General features: G+C 43.9%; 1 protein-coding gene across 1 annotated transcript in view; it reads left to right on the forward strand.

Moving 5' to 3' along the window:
- mrpl43 (mitochondrial ribosomal protein L43) overlaps positions 1 to 14,843 on the forward strand; it is a 38,940-nt gene that overhangs the window by 10,848 nt on the left and 13,249 nt on the right. The gene's annotated exons all lie outside the window — the stretch shown is intronic.

Below are 14,843 nucleotides of genomic sequence, written 5' to 3' on the forward strand. Positions count from 1 at the left end.
TTTTTAGAGCAGCAAATGGTTGAGCCCACTAGAGGATCAGCTATTCTGGACTGGGTGTTGTGCAATGAACCAGAATCGATTAGAGAGCTTAAAGTAAAAGAAACTTTAGTTGCAAGTAATTTTAATATGGTTAAATTCACCCTGAAATTTGTGAAGGAGAAGCTGAAGTCAGATGTATCAGTATTACAGTGGAGTAAAAGGAGTTACAGAGGCACGAGAGAGGAGCTGCCAAAACTGATTCAGAAGGAACACTGGCAGGGATGACGGCAGAGCAACAATATTTGGAATTTTGGGAAGCAATTTGGATAGTACACGATACATATGCGTCAAAGAGGAAGAATTATTCTAAAAGGAAAATGATACAACTGTGGCTAACAAGCAAAGTCAAAGCTAACATAAAAGCCAAAGAAAGGGCATTTAATAGAGCAAAAATTAGTTAGAAGTTAAAGGTTTGGAAAGCTTGTGGGTAAAAAAACAACCAACAGAAGGCAACTGAAAAAAGTCATTGAAAAGGAAAAGATGGAATACAAAAGTAAGCTAGCCAATAATATTAAAGAGGGTACCAAAAGTTTCTTCATATACATAAAGTGAAAAAGAGAGGCGAGTGGGTATTGGATCGCTGGAAAACAATATTGGAGAGATAGTAATTGGGACAAGGAAATGGCAAACGAACGGAATAAGTATTGTGCATCAGTCTTCACTGTGGAATACACCAGCAGTATGCTGGAAGTTCAAGTGTATTGGGGTCAGAAGTGTGAAAATTGTGATTAATAGGGAGAAGGTTCTTGGGAAAGAGGTCTGAAGGTAGATAAGTCACTTGGAGCAGATGGTGAACACCCCAGGGTTCTGAAAGCGGTGGCTGAAGAGATTGTGGAGGCAATCGTAATGATCTTTCAAGAATCACCAGTTTTTTAAATGGTTTCAGAAGACTGGAAAATTGCAAATGCCACTCCTCTTCAAGAAGAGAGAGAGGCAGAAGAAAGGAAATTACAGGCCAGTTAGTCAAATGTCAGTGGTTGGGAAGATGTTGGAAGCAATTGTTAAGGATGAGGTTTCAGGGTACTTGGAAGCACATGATAAAATAGGCAGTAGTTTGCATGGTTTCCTTAAGGGAAACTCTTGCCTGACGAATCTGTTGGAATTCTTTGAAGGAATAACAAGCAGGATAGAGAAAGGAAAATCGATTGATGATGTGCACTTGAATTTTTAGAAAGCCTTTAAAAAGATGCCACACATGAGGCTGCTTAATAAGTTACAGGAAAAATTCTAACATGGATAAAGCAGTGCTGACTAGCAGGAGGGAAAGAGTAAGAATAAAGGGAGCCTTTTCTGGCTGGCTGCCGATGACTAGTGGTGTTCCACGGGGGCCTGCGTTAGGACCGGTGTCTAGTGGTGTTCCACGGGGGTCTGCGTTAGGACCGGTGACTAGTGGTGTTCCACGGGGGTCTGCGTTAGAACCGGTGACTAGTGGTGTTCCACGGGGGTCTGCGTTAGGACCGGTGTCTAGTGGTGTTCCACGGGGGTCTGCGTTAGGACCGGTGTCTAGTGGTGTTCCACGGGGGTCTGCGTTAGGACCGGTGACTAGTGGTGTTCCACGGGGGTCTGCGTTAGGACCGGTGACTAGTGGTGTTCCACGGGGGTCTGCGTTAGAACCGGTGACTAGTGGTGTTCCACGGGGGCCTGCGTTAGGACCGGTGTCTAGTGGTGTTCCACGGGGGTCTGCGTTAGGACCGGTGACTAGTGGTGTTCCACGGGGGTCTGCGTTAGGACCGGTGACTAGTGGTGTTCCACGGGGGTCTGCGTTAGGACCGGTGACTAGTGGTGTTCCACGGGGGTCTGCGTTAGGACCGGTGACTAGTGGTGTTCCACGGGGGTCTGCGTTAGGACCGGTGTCTAGTGGTGTTCCACGGGGGTCTGCGTTAGGACCGGTGTCTAGTGGTGTTCCACGGGGGTCTGCGTTAGGACCGGTGACTAGTGGTGTTCCACGGGGGTCTGCGTTAGGACCGGTGACTAGTGGTGTTCCACGGGGGTCTGCGTTAGGACCGGTGTCTAGTGGTGTTCCACGGGGGTCTGCGTTAGGACCGGTGACTAGTGGTGTTCCACGGGGGTCTGCGTTAGGACCGGTGACTAGTGGTGTTCCACGCGGGTCTGCGTTAGGACCGGTGACTAGTGGTGTTCCACGGGGGTCTGCGTTAGAACCGGTGACTAGTGGTGTTCCACGGGGGCCTGCGTTAGGACCGGTGTCTAGTGGTGTTCCACGGGGGTCTGCGTTAGGACCGGTGACTAGTGGTGTTCCACGGGGGTCTGCGTTAGGACCGGTGACTAGTGGTGTTCCACGGGGGTCTGCGTTAGGACCGGTGTCTAGTGGTGTTCCACGGGGGTCTGCGTTAGGACCGGTGACTAGTGGTGTTCCACGGGGGTCTGCGTTAGGACCGGTGACTAGTGGTGTTCCACGGGGGTCTGCGTTAGGACCGGTGTCTAGTGGTGTTCCACGGGGGTCTGCGTTAGGACCGGTGACTAGTGGTGTTCCATGGGGGTCTGCGTTAGGACCGGTGTCTAGCGGTGTTCCACTGGGGTCTGCGTTAGGAAAACTTCTTTTTACATTCTATGTTCATGACTTGGATGGTGGAATTGATGGCTTTGTCGCAAAGTTTGCAGACAATCTGAAGATAGGTGGAGGGGCAGGTAGTTTTGAGGAAGTAGCGAGGCTACAGAAGGACTTAGACAAATTAAAAGAATGGGCAAAGAAATGGCAGGTGGAATCCAGTGCCAGGAAGTATATGGTCATGCACTTTGGTAGAAGAAATGAAAGGGTTGACTGCTTTCTAAATGGAGAGAAAATCCTAAAATCTGAGGTGCAGAGGGGCTTGGGAGTCCCTGTGCAGGATCCCCAAAAAGTTAATTTTCTCGTTGAGTCAGTGGTGGGAAAGGCAAGTGAGATATTACCATTCATTTCCAAGAGGACTAGAATACAACTGCAAGGATATAATGTTGATAATTTATAAAGCCCTGGTGAGAGGTCACTTGAAGTAGTAGGAGCACTTTTGGGCCCCTTATCTAAAAAAAGATGTGCTGGCATTGGAGAAGGCTCAAAGGTGGTTCGTGAAGATTATTCCAGGGTTGAAAGGTTTGTCATGTAAGGAGCATTTGATGGCTCTTGGCCTGTGCTCACTGGAATTCAGAAGAAATGGGGATGACCTAATCAAAATCTATTAATTGAAAGGTCTCAATAGAGTGGATGTGGAGGGATGTTTCATATGGCGGGTGAGTCTAAGACCTGAGGACACGTAGAAGGGCATCCTTTTAGAATGGAGTCGGTGAGTGGTGAATCTGGAATTCGTCATCAGAACACAGTGGATGTGGAGGCCATGAGTTAGGGTATATTTAAGGCAGAGGTTGATAGGTTCTTGATCAGTCAGGGCATAAAGGGATACGCTCTTGTAAATATTTACTGTCTATACCTTATGTATAGGTGATGTAAGTAAGCTTGTATAGTTTTGTAAAAAACAGAGGTTAGGATATTGGAGCTGAGAGAGAAAATAAATTAGTCATGAAATGGCAGAACAGACTCAATGGGCCAAATGTTCTAATTCTGATCCTATATCTTAATATCTTATGGATTTATCAGGTTGTTACTTATAATCCTCTCCATTCTTTCAAGAGCATACAGCAGGGCACTACTTTGAAGTTTATCTTATCTTGCCGCTGATTCTATAGATAATTGTTCTCAATCTGTCCTCTACCAGTCACTCATTTAGTAACCCCAGTTTTTAACAATACTTCAGTGCCTTTAGGTTTAAGTGTTGCTAGAACTGGGATTTAGGGCGAGGCAGAGGGTGGATGGTAGCTTGGTGATTAGTGCATTGCTTTACAGTGCCAGCGATCACAGAGCAGAGTTCAATTCCCACTGCTGTCTGTAGGCAGTTTCTGTGTTCTCCCTGTGACCATGTGGGTTTCCTCTGGTTTTCTCCTATATTTCAAAGGCTTACAGTTAGGGTTACTGAGTTGCTGGTATGCTATGTTAGCGCCAGAAACGTGGCTACAGTTATGGTCTGGCTGCACAATCCTAGCTGATTTGGCTTGACGCAGAGGACAAATTTCAATGTACCTGTGACAAATAAAACTACTCCCCACACCCCATTTCATTTGGTTGTATATATGTGCAACCGGTTGTCATAGCCAATGGGGGAAGGTGGGTAATGGGGACAAGCTCTGACTACCTATTAAATTATCCCAATGGTGTGTATCTCAAATAACCTGACAGCCAAGTTGAGTTCACGTATGGGTTAGCTACAAAGCCCAGCAAAACTGTTTCTCACAGGGAAAGGATCAAAGGCAGGATACTGGTGCCTTAAAGCAACTCATTTTGGGCAGATGGGACTCGTCAGCCATGGTTGGTAGCTCATCTGGGAGAAAGTCTCTAAGATCTCTGATCTCAAACCTCGGCCACTTTACAGCTATACTTACTCATGAGGAAAGCTCCGGGAGTAAACCCAGAGGAAAAATCCAGAGCTGGAGTCCCTAGGGCAGTTGTACATTGAGTTCAACGCAGACTGGCAACTCCTATAATGCCACTGGTGCCAAACTGTATCGGTCGGTCTCTGCTGTTCCTTTGGACTCCTCAGCTGCATGGAGAGGGGGTCAGCCTACTCCCCATACTGCCCTGGCCTGTGTATAACAGCTAGGACGCAGCATCCATGGTCAAGCCCGACCAGTGGAGGGCCATTGAAGATATAGTCAGGCAGCAATAAACTTGAACTCAATAGGTTACATCAATAATCAAACCTCTGCAGCTGTGCCCACAGAAAGCAAGTAGCAGCTGTGAAAGGAGGTATTGCACAAGCAAATGACCCAAAATACTAATCACAGCCACCACTTACTCTACCCACACTGCACCAGAATATAGTGGTTTTTGGTTAAATCAGTAAAATTTGGCCCAAATAAGTGGCTGCCCAATTAACCGAAATTTCATTGAAATAATTAAAAAGTATAACCATTTACCAGACATATTATGTGCTTGTGTAACGTAATGTATTTAAATGAAATAGAGAACACATTAGAACACTACCAATACCTCTGTAGTACTCTCAAACTATGTATTAGTTCCAAATAGTTCTCAACAGAGGAAAACATCCAATGAATGCTGCTGTTTGGGTCAGTAGGATGATGTTTTTGGCTAGTGTCAAATCTTTCTGTGACACCTTGGCAAATTTTTTTAAGTCAAAATGATCAAAAATCACTGCTTTATGAATCAATGTTTGTTAGACCAAATAGATAACATAACCTAAACGCACACAACTGGTGCTACTTAAAAACTGTTTGCTTGTAAGCACATTGTGGTGTCAAACGACTACACAAGTGCACGCAAGTGACGCTATTTAGATATTGTTCAGTGGCCATCTCTGTGTCCCAATTAAGTGGCATACAGTCCCAAATAAATAAAGGGAATCTGGGTTACTTTCTTGATTAGTTTTTGTTCAAGAGTTGTCCTGATTAACCAATGGCTCAATTAACTGGAACCCACTGTATGTGTGTCCTGGATTGGCCTTTACAGTCACCTGAGGACCCATCAATAGACATTCCCTTAGCAGAACATCATACTCGTGTGAATGCACCACATCAATCCATATCACCTATCAATAATTAAGCATCAAAATTTCCCTTTCAAACATTGGATTGTTTGTCAGTTTTTTGTTTATAAATAGTTTTTCATTAAGTCTATTGTATTTCTTTATTTTCACACAAATTCCTACAGGAAAATGAATTGCAACCTAGGATATGTATTTCAATAATGTATTTATTTTGACTTTGATCATTGATACCAGGAACAGCCTATTCCCCTCAGAGATCAGATTTCTGCATGGTCCAACTAGACTTCCCTTGATTGTTCCACGTTAATTTAGTTTGTAAACTCGAGATTCTGCAGATGTTGGAAACCCAGAGCAACACACACACAAAAAACTCAGCAGGTCAGATAGCACCTATGGAGAAGAGTAAACAATGTTTTAAGTTGAGACCCTTCATCAGGACTCTTAGACAAAATCTATAGTAACTTTTATGTCTTTGCATTGTACTGCTACAAAACAATAAATTTCATGTCGTACAAGAGCGTTGCAGAGAATGTACACAGTATTCATCCTGAAACTCTTACTCTTCAGACATCCACAAAACAAGAAAACCCCCAAAGAATGAATGACAGAAAGATGTTAGAACCCTAAATTCTGACTCAGTCTAAGACTGTTGGGCGGCCTTTGAAGATTTCTCAAAGAGTAAGGTGAAAGAAAGCCAATTCTTTTTCCTTCTCATCACCCCAAGTCCTATTAAACATTCAACATCAGTGTAATTTCCAGTGTCCAGCACCTCCCTCCAATGTTACAGTCATTTGAGTAACAGAAATTTCCCCTTACTATGTTCATAAGTCACCAATTTAAAAACTTGAGGTAAGGAATTAAAATTAATTCTCTCAGATTTTATGAGGGGAATAAGTCAATAAATCTTTTCAAATTTCATTTCCTGATGCTTTAGCAAAGTGGCTTTGTGTCATGGAAAATCATGTGAAATGTTTTGCTGGCATATAAGTTCATTCCTGTACCCCAGGGATCACCCCTACCTGTACTGTCACTGCCACCAAGGCATGCAGTGCAGCCAATGACCACAAGATGGTGCTCAAACTCAGTGGTAAACCCCAATCCTTTTACATGGAATTGTAATGTTCTGTTCAGTCCATGCTGCTATTAAACGCCACCCAAGCTGTGCCTTAAGCTTGATCAGAGATAGTGTCACAGCTGCAGGGAAGGTGGACGTCATGGAGAGATTGTCTATGGAGTCTCTGTGGGTGGAGGTTAGGAACAGGAAGGGGTCAATAACTTTACTGGGTGTTTTTTTTATAGACCACGCAATAGTAACAGGGACATCGAGGAGCAGATAGGGAGACAGATTCTGGAAAGGTGTAATAATAACAGTTGTTGTGATGGGAGATTTTAATTTCTCAAAAATCCATTGGCATCTCCCTAGAGTGAGGGGTTTAGATGGGGAGGAGTTTGTTAGGTGTGTTCAGGAAGGTTTCTTGACACAATATGTAGATCAGCCTACAAGAGGAGAGTCTGTACTTGATTTGGTATTGGGAAATGAACCTGGTCAGGTGTCAGATCTCTCAGTGGGAGAGCATTTTGGATCATAATTCTATCTCCTTTACAATAGCATTGGAGAGAGATAACAGACAAGTTAGGAAAGCATTTAATTGGAGTAAGGGGAATTATGAGGCTATCAGGCAGGTAATTGGAGGCTTAAATTGGAAACAGATGTTCTTAGGGAAAAGTACGGAAGAAATCTGGCAGATATTCAGGGGATATTTGCATGAAGTTCTGCTTAGGTACATTCCAATGAGACAGGGAAGTTATGGTAGGGTACAGGAACCGTGGTGTACAAAGGCTGTAATAAATCTAGTCAAGAAGAAAAGAAAAACTTACAAAAGGTTCAGAGAGCTAGGTAATGTTAGAGATCTAGAAGATTATAAGGCTACTAGGAAGGAGTTTAAGGAGGAAATCAGGAGAGCCAGAAGGGGCCATGAGAAGGCCTTGGTGGGCAGAATTAAGGAAAACCCCAAGGCATTCAACAAGTATGCGAAGAACAAGAAGATAAGACGTGAAAGAATAGGACCTATCAAATGTGACAGTGGGAAAGTGTGTATGGAACCCCAGAAAATAGCAAAAGTACTTAATGAATACTTTACTTCAGTATTCACTATAGAAAAGGATCTTGGTGATTGTAATGATGACCTGCAGCAGACTGAAAAGCTTGACATGTAGATATTAAGAAAGAGGATGTGCTGGAGCTTTTGGAAAGCATCAGATTGGGTAAGTCACCGGGACCGGACGAAATGTACCCCAGGCTACTGTGGGAGGTGAGAGAGGAGATTGCTGAGCCTCTGGTGATGATCTTTGCGTCATCAATGAGGACGGGAGAGGTTCTGGAGGATTGGAGGGCTGCGGATGTTGTTCCTTTATTCAGGAAAGGGAGTAGAGATAGCCCAGGAAATTATAGACCAGTGAGTCTTACCTCAGTGGTTGGTAAGTTGATGGAGAAGATGCTGAGAGTCAGGACTTATGAACATTTGGAGAGGTATAATATGATTAGTAGTTGTCAGCATGGCTTTCTAAAGGGTCTGTTGTGCCTTACGAGCCTGATTGAATTTTTTGAGGATGTGACTAAACACATTGCTGAAGGAGCAGCAGTAGATGTAGTGTATATAGATTTCAGCAAGGCATTTGATAAGGTACCCCGTGCTAGGCTTATTGAGAAAGTAAGGAGGCATGGGATCCAAGGGGACGTTGCTTTGTGGATCCAGAACTGGCTTGCCCACAGAAGGCAAAGAGTGGTTGTAGACGGGTCATACTCTGCATGAAGTGCCTCAGGGATCTGTTCTGGGATCCTTAGTCTTTGTAATTTTTATAAATGACCTGGATGAGGAAGTGGAGGGATGGGTTAGTAAGTTTGCTGATGAAACAAAGGTTGGAGTGTGGGTAGTCAGAGATTACAGCGGGACATTGATAGGATGCAAAACTGGGCTGAGAAGTGGCAGATGGAGTTCAATCCAGGTAAGTGTGAAGTGGTTCATTTTGGTAGGTCAAATATGATGGCAGAATATAGTATTAAGACTCTTGGCGGTGTGGAGGATCAGGGGGATCTTGGGGTCTGAGTCCATAGGACGCTCAAAGCAGGCTGCACAGGTTGACTCTGTGGTTAAGAAGACGTACGGCGTATTGGCCTTCATTAATCGTGGAATTCAATTTAGAAGCCGAGAGGTAATGTTGCACCTATATAGGACCCTGGTCAGACCCCACTTGGAGTACTGTGCTCAGTTCTGGTTGCCTCACTACAGGAAAGATGTGGAAACCATAGAATGGGTACAGAGGAGATTTACAAGGATGTTGCCTGGATTGGGGAGCATGCCTTATGAAAACAGGTTGAGTGAACTCAGCCTTTTCTCCTTAGAGTGACGGAGGATGAGAGGTGATCTGATAGAGGTATATAAGATGATGAGAGGCATTGATTGTGTGGATAGTCAGAGGCTTTTTCCCAGGGCTAAAATGGTTGCCACAAGAGGACTCAGGTTTAAGATGCTGGGGCGTAGGTACAGAGGAGGTGTCCGGGGTAAGTTTTTTTTTATGCAGAGAGTGTTGAGTGCATGGAATGGGCTGTGGCAATGGTGGTGTAGGCGGATATGATAGGGTCTTTTAAGGGACTTTTGGATAGGTACATGAAGCTTAGAAAAAAGAGGGCTACAGGTAAGCCTAGTAATTTCTAAGGCATGGACGTGTTCGGCACAACTTTGTGGGCTGAAGAGCCTGTATTGTTCTGAAGGTTTTCTATGTTAAGCCAATGTTTCTGTCTTATTCCACCATATCTATGAACCACCCTTTAATCTCTTAAATATTAAACTACCTTTCTCCATTCAGCTGACATGAAAACAGGTGTAGAATGACATTTCTAAAAGAGCTGTCATGTGATTGAGATATTAAAATATTGCTCTTTTGATACTCCCGTGAAATAGCCTATGGATTGAGTTTGCAGTGAGCAGTAATACTACACCCAGTGTTTATTCTTCATCAACTAGGTTATCAGCTTGCTGTGTGCAAATTGATTGTGTTTCCCACATTGCACCTGTAACCACACTTGAAACACAATCAAAAACAGAATGCCAGAACAGCTCATGGGTCAAAAAGCACCCGGAGGCAAAAGCAATTTTGAGTTAACACTTGCAATCAGGATATCAACTTGCACATTTTGCCTCCACAGATGCTGCTTGACCTACTAGGTGTTTTAGCATCGGCAGCACGATAGCTTTATAGCACCAGTGCTCGGGGTTCAGTTCCCATTGCAGTCTGTAAGGAGTTTGTATGTTCTCCCCAACCACATGATCTCCTCCCACATCCCAAAGACATATGGGTTAGAGTTAGTGAGTTCTGGTATGCTATGCTGATACTAGAAGCGTAGTGACACTTAACAGGCTACCCCCAGCACATCACAAACAATGACACAAGCAACGTATCTCACGATGTTTTGTTGTTCGTGTGTGAAAATAAAGCTAATCTTTACCTTTTCAGCATTCTGTGTTTTTTTTCCAGATCTAATGTCTGTTTAGTTAACATAGTTTTTATTTCAGGACTGATGCTGAGTCTCCCCTGAAACAGCGATCATCCGTCTGCCTCCATAGATGCTGCTCAACCTGCTGATTTCCCCCAGCCTTTTGTTTTGTTGCTTTAAACTCCTACACCTGGATCAGTAGTGCCAGTGCTAATCCACTGACTCCATTAAAGAGTAGGGCTGGCATTATGCTGCCTTTTCTATTCCAGGCTTTCTGTTTTCATGGCCTTACCACACGATCATCTTGCAACCTGCAGTGCCATTTAATCAGTTTTGAATGTGTATGATGGGCTGGCCTTTGTTAGAGTTTGGAATATTGTGTTCAGATCTTGTCGTCTCATAGGAAGGATAAAGACGTGCAAACTTTGAAGGGGTTCAGGGGAGATTTACTAGGATGCTGCCTGGATTAGAGAGCATGTCTTATGAACAAAGGCTGGACATACTAGTGCTTTTCTCTTGGAGCGATGGAAATGAGAGGCGATATGATAGAACTGTACAAGATTATGAGAGGCATAGATAGAGTGAACAGCCAGCCCCTTTTCCCAGCTAACACCAGAGGACATTAGTAAGCTGAGTAGCGAAAGGTTTAGTGAAGATGTCAGAAGTAGATTTTTTTTTACGCCGAGAGCAGTAGATGGTTAGGTTGGAGTGGTGATACAGGCTGATGTAATGGGGATATTTAAAAGACTTTTACATAGTCATATGATGTAAGATAAATGGAGGGTTTAGGGTTATGTAGGAGGGAAAGATTAGATTGATGAATGGAACAGGTTTATATAGGTTGGCCAAAAGGCCCACCTGTCCTATTGTCTAATGTCAGAGTGTGGGTTTGCCACTAGGTATTCTTGGTGATTTGTTTCCTTGCCTCAGTCAGTCACTCCAAATTGAAGATGTCTTGCTTCCACTCTGGTTCTCTGGGTTTTTAAAGGACTGAAGAGCCAAAGGTGGGATCTGAAAATGTAGGCAGGAGTTGTGTCCTCCATCTCAACAATCTTATGGTAGCAGTTATACCTTATATGTCTTATGTCTAATATGTCTTATTTTATCATCATGGGCTTGGGGTTTCTCACATCAGTGGATGTGTTTGCTCACATCTGCTATCGGGGCTTGACAACCCTTAGTTCCTTAACTCCTTCATCAGAGATTACCAGGCAAAGGTTAACTCTTAGTAATCTCTGATGAAGGAGTTAACAATATAACATAAGCTCAGTACAGGTCCTTTGGCCCGCAATGTTGTGCCAACCTTTTAACCGACTCTGTAGTTCTAGTTCTGGAAAAGGATGCTGATGTTGGCTTCCCAGTCCAGCCAGTGGACTTGGAGTACTTCTGTCGATTCTGCTTTGACCTAGATGGTTGCTGTAGATTATCCAAATCTCAGCAGCATGAAGGAGAGCAGGAATCATTGCTTTGTGCTTTGAGGTGTTTGTCCTGATATTTGAACACTCTTCTCAGACAGCCAAAGGTTGTGTGTTAGCACTGAAGGCATTGGTGAATTTCATGATCACTGTCTGCCTTTGCTGAAGGATGGTTCCTGAGGTGTGAGGAGTGGGTAATGTTTCCCAGGGTTGAGTCATCGTATTTGGCAGGGAGCAGTGTGTTTGTTGATAGAGGTACTTAACAGGGAAGTTGGGTACAAGGTCCATCTTTCCCCATGCTCCACTGAACAAGTCAGTAATAACTCTGAGACTCGGTGTCTGAGTGCGTAAGCCTCGTCAGAGCAATGCAACTGCATACCAGAGGTGGGGTTTTCTGAGTTCTGGAGTGGAGGTAATACAGTGTTTCTCATTTGTAAGCTGGAGGCGGGAGAGAGCAATGCAGCTAGACAGAATGAGGGATGTCAGGGTGTCGCTGTGTTCTTATTTAACACCACCCTGCATGGAATTGGGTCCTTCGTGGACCCATTGGTTTTCTCTGGTCAGACATTGCTGTCTAAATCATGAATGTTAGGAGAGTGATATACACGTATATTTTGCCTCATACCCTCTGGACAACCCAAGAAGTTTTATGTCTTGCACTGTACTGCTTCTGCTAAACAACATGTTTCAATGCTAATAACAATTCTGAAGACCTAGTCAAATATTTTTAAAGAACTGCATTTCCACTCAGTGGCCACTTCATTTGGTGCATCTGTAGACCTCATTAATTCAAAGATCACGTCAGCCAATCACGTGGCAGCAACTCAATGCATAAAAGCAGGTAGACATGGTCAGCAGGTCCAGTTGTTGTTCAGACCAAACATCAGGATGGGGAAGAAGTGTGATCGCAGTTAAATGATTGCTGGTGCCAGACAGGGTGGTTTGAGTGCCTCAGAAGCTGCTGAACGCCTGGGACCTTCACACACAACTGTTTACAGAGAATGGCGTGAAATGCCAAACAGATGTCCAGTGGGCAGTAGTTCTGTGGGTGAAGATGCCTGTTGATGAGAGAGGTCAGGGAGAATGCCTAAACTAGTTCAAGTTGCCAGGAAAGTAACAGTAACTTAAATAACCACACGTTACAGCAGTGGTGTGCGGAAATGCATCTCTGAACACACAGCGTGTCGAACCTGGAAATGAATGGGCTACAGCAGCAGAAGACCTCTCCGGGTTCCAGTCCTGTACCCAATAATGACCACTGAATGAAAATTGCACCTTGCCTGGTCAATATTTATCTCTCTCTCTAACCTCTAGTTGTTTGGAGGTTATCATTTTTGGTGTTTGGGGAAACTTGCTGTGTGCCATAACTGCCATTTTCACCAGGAGGTGGCAGTGACAGTTCTACAAAAAAAACTCCAGTGTCTGTAAGGCAATTTGAGCATTGTGAAAGGACCACTGAAAAATGCAATTTTAATTTCTTCTAACTCAGCAAAAGTCACAGAGAATTACAGCACAGAAAAAGGCCCTTTGGCCCATCTAATCCATGCTGAAACCATTTAAACTGCCTACTCCTAACAGCCTGCATTAGGACCATAGCCCTCCATATCCCTTCTACCCACATACATATCCAAGCTTCTCTTAAACGTTAAATCAAGCTCACATGCTCCACTTGTGCCAGCAGCTAGTTCCACACTCTCACAACCCTCTGAGTGAAGAGGCTTCCCCTCGTGTTCCCTTTAAACTTCTCACCTTTCACCCTCAAGCAATGACCTCTAGTTGTGGTCCCACCAAACCCCATCTGGAAAAGGCCTGCTTGCATTTACCCCATCTGTACCCCTCATAATTTTGTATACCTGTATCATACCTCCTCTTAATCTTCAGCATTCTAAAGAATACAGTCCTAACCTATTCAATCTTTCCCTATAAACCAAGGTCCTCCAAACCTGGCAACATCCTTGTAAATTTTCTCTGCACTCTTTTAATCTTGTTTACATCTTTCCTTTAGGTAGGTGACCAAAACTGCACACAGTACTCCAAATAAGGTCTTATCAACATCTTGTACAATTTCAACATAACATCCCAGCTCCTGTACTCAATACATTGATTTATGAAGGCCAATATACCAAAAGCTTTCTTTATGACCCTATCTACCCATGACTCCACTTTCAACAAATTAAGTACCTGTATTCCCAGATTCCTTTGGTCTTACTGAAGCGCAAAACCTTGCACTTGGCTGCATTAAATTCCATCTGCTATTTTTCAGCCCATTTTTCTAGCTGATGCAGGACCCTCTACAAGCCATGGTCGCCTTCCTCACTGTCTACTACACCCGCAATCTTGGTGTCATGTGCAGCTTTGCTGATCCAGTTAACCACATTATTATCTGGATCATTGATACAGGTGACAAACAGCAAAGGACCCAGCACCGATCCCTGTGGCACACCACTAGTCACAGGTCTCCAGTCAGAGAGGCAACCCTCTACTATCGTTCTGGCTTCTCCCATAAAGCCAATGTCTAATCCAATTTACCACCTTATCCTGAATGCCAAGCGACTGAACCTTCTAGATCAGTCTCTCATGTGGGAACTTGTCAAATGCCTTGCTACAGTCCATGTAGACAACATCTACTGGCTTGCCTTCTTCCTCTTTCCTGGTAACTTCTTTGAAAATACTCTTAAGATGGGTTAGATATGACCTACCACACACAAAGCCATGCTGACTATCCTTAATCAGTCCATGTCTATCCAAATACTTACACATCCGGTCCCTTAGAATACCTTCCAATGACTCCCACAGCTGATGTCAGACTCACTGGCCTATAATTTCCTGCTTTCTGCTTAGAACCTTTTTTAAACAGCTGTCACTAAAGATGTTTTAAATACCTTTGCTAGGGCCCCCGCACTTTCTGTACTTGCCTCCCATAGGGTCCCAGGGAACACATTGTCAAGCTCTGGGAATTTATCCACACTGATTTTCCTCAGGGTAGCAAACACCTCCTCCTCTGTAATCTGTATAGGGTCCATGAAGTTGATGCCGCTTTGCCTGACTTCCATAGACTTCCATCTGTCCCCCCAAATAAATACAGATGCAAAGAATGCATTTAAGATCTCTCCCATCTATTTTGGCTTCACACATGGATTACCATTCTGGTTCCAGAGGACCTATTTTGTCCCTAACAATCCTTTTGCTCTTTACATGTAGAATCCCTTAGGATTCTTCTTCAGCTTGTGTACTAGAGCAACTTCGTGCCTTCTTTTAGCCTTCCTGATTACTTTCTGAAGTGCTGTCTTGCATTTCTTATACTCCATAAGCACCTCATTTGTTCCTACTTGCCTATACCTG

Source organism: Hypanus sabinus, chromosome 22 (genome assembly GCF_030144855.1).
Source record: "Hypanus sabinus isolate sHypSab1 chromosome 22, sHypSab1.hap1, whole genome shotgun sequence".
Classification (NCBI taxonomy): domain Eukaryota; kingdom Metazoa; phylum Chordata; class Chondrichthyes; order Myliobatiformes; family Dasyatidae; genus Hypanus; species Hypanus sabinus.